We start from the raw sequence: 2,432 nt of genomic DNA, 5'->3' as shown, positions 1-2,432 counted from the left end.
GAGAACACATAAGCTGTGTAGGTCAACAGATATTATTCATTAATCAGGGCTCTTCTGAGTAAATGATTGACAGCGGGTATAATACCTTTTCACAAATTGATGAGCACACCCACATGAACTGTTCTGATATCTAAGTACCTGGACTTCTTCTGCCTACCGTATCCCTTGAGCTTTGTGTCCAAGCAGCTGGATTGTTGGGGGCTCAGCTATCCCATGGCTCCTGGTCTTTTGCCTGCCGTCCTTCCTCTGTGTGTGTGTCTGCTGCTGGCATCTGGCTCTGCCCAGGCAGGCAAGCTGCTGGTGGTGCCCATGGATGGCAGCCACTGGTTTACCATGCGGTCAGTTGTGGAGAAACTCGTCCACAGAGGGAATGAGGTGGTTGCTGTCATGCCAGAGGTGAGTTGGCAACTGGGACAGTCACTGAATTTTACGGTGAAGACTTATTCAACTTCTTACACTCTGGAGGACTTGGACCAAGGATTCAAGTTTTTTGCTGACACTCAATGGAAAACTCCAGAACAAAGTATGTATAGTGTAGCAATGGGTTCATCCAAAGCATTTTTTGACATCACTTTTTCAAGGTGTAGGAGTTTGTTTAATGACAAGAAGCTAGTGGAATACTTAAAGGAGAGCTCTTTTGATGCAGTGTTTTTGGATCCTTTTGATGTGTGTGGCCTAGTTGTGGCCAAATACTTCTCACTTCCATCCGTGGTCTTCACCAGGGTAGTGTTTTGCCATTACCTTGAAGATGGTGCACAGTGCCCCAGTCCTCTGTCTTATGTTCCCAGATATTTCTCGATGTCCTCAGATGCTTTGAGTTTCATGGAGAGAATAAGAAACCACCTGAACTACTTGGAAGAGTATTTATTTTGCCCTTATATTTTCCAAACTGCCCTGGAAGTTGCTTCTGAAGTTCTCCCAACACCTGTCACAATAGGTGATCTCTTCAGCCAAATATCTATTTGGTTGATAAGAACTGACTTCGTTTTAGAATATCCCAGACCTGTGATGCCCAACATGGTCTTCATTGGTGGAATCAACTGCCACCAGAGGAAGCCACTACCCAAGGTATGTTGTGTCTCCTTTAGCACACTGTGGAAAACCTGGCTTTGGGAATTAAGAAAGAACCCTTACTGAGCTGTGATTCCTTTAATATCTATTATATTGTATCTGGCATTTCTTCCTGGGTTAACAATTGTTTGGTGCCTATTCATTAAATGTGGGTTAGCAAATTGTATAAAGCTGGTCTCAATGATATTTATGTGCATATCAGTGATGGAATTCATATCAAAATATATGACAGTGAAATGCCATTGGGATTTTGATCACAATTGCATTCAATCTCTATAGTGCTTTTGGTAGTATGGTCATTTTGATAATTTTAATTCTGCCTACCCAAGAGCAAGGTAGATCTTTCCATCTTCTAAGGTCTTCTTTGATTTCTCTCTTTAGGGTTCTGTAGTTTTCATTGTATAGATCTTTTACCTCTTTTGTTAAGTTGATTCCCAGGTATCTTAATTTTTTTGAAGTTATTGTAAATGGGGTTGTTTTCTTCATTTTCCATTCTATGGATTTGTCACTGATATACAGAAATGCCTTTGATTGATGGGTATTGATTTTATATCCTGCTACTTTGCTGAATTCATTTACTAGTTCTAGAAGTTTTCTGTTGAAACTTTTCGGTTCTTCTAGGTATAGAATCATATCATCAGCAAATACTGCTAATTTAAGTTCTTCTTTTCTTATACTTATCTCTAATTTCTTTCATCTGTATAATTTCTCTAGCCAGCATTTCAAGAACTATGTTAAATAGAAGTGGTGAAAGAGAGCAACCCTGTCTTGTTCCAGTCTTTAGAGGGAATGCCTTTAATTTTTGTTCATTTAGGATGATGCTGGCCTGAGACTTAGTGCAGATAGCCTTTATGATGTTGAGATATGTTCCTGTTATCCCTAGTTTTTCTAGTGTTTTAAACATAAAAGGATGCTGTATTTTGTGAAATGCTTTTTTGCATCTATTGAGATGATCATATGATTCTTATCTTTGAGTCTATTGCAGGGGTGAATTACATTTAATGATTTTTGTATGTAGAACCAAAATTGCATCCCTGGGATGAATTCCACTTGATCATGGTGCACAATCTTTTTGATATGTTATTGTTTTCAATTTGCCAGAATTTTACTGAGAATTTTTGCATCTATTGTTATAAGATATATTAGTCTGAAGTTTTCTTTCTTTAATGTATCTTTGCCTGGTTTTTGGATCAGGGTAATATTGGCCTCATAGAATGAATTTGTAAGTGCTGCCTCTTTCTGTGTTTCCTGAAATAAATTGTGGAGAAAGCAATCATGAAAGTTATCTGGAAAAATAAGAGACCCAGAATAGCTAAAGCAATCCTTAGCAGGAAGAGTGAAGCAGGTGTCATCACTATACC

The 2,432-nt window shown here is 38.7% G+C and overlaps 1 pseudogene; it reads left to right on the top strand.

Moving 5' to 3' along the window:
* Positions 1-213: 213 nt before the first annotated feature.
* LOC143407250 (UDP-glucuronosyltransferase 1A9 pseudogene) lies at positions 214-1,137 on the top strand (annotated as a pseudogene).
* Positions 1,138-2,432: the final 1,295 nt, after the last annotated feature.

This window comes from Callospermophilus lateralis, chromosome 9, assembly GCF_048772815.1.
Source record: "Callospermophilus lateralis isolate mCalLat2 chromosome 9, mCalLat2.hap1, whole genome shotgun sequence".
NCBI classification, from domain to species: domain Eukaryota; kingdom Metazoa; phylum Chordata; class Mammalia; order Rodentia; family Sciuridae; genus Callospermophilus; species Callospermophilus lateralis.
Note: the sequence above shows the minus strand (reverse complement) of the source record. Positions and strands in the feature narration are given on the sequence as shown.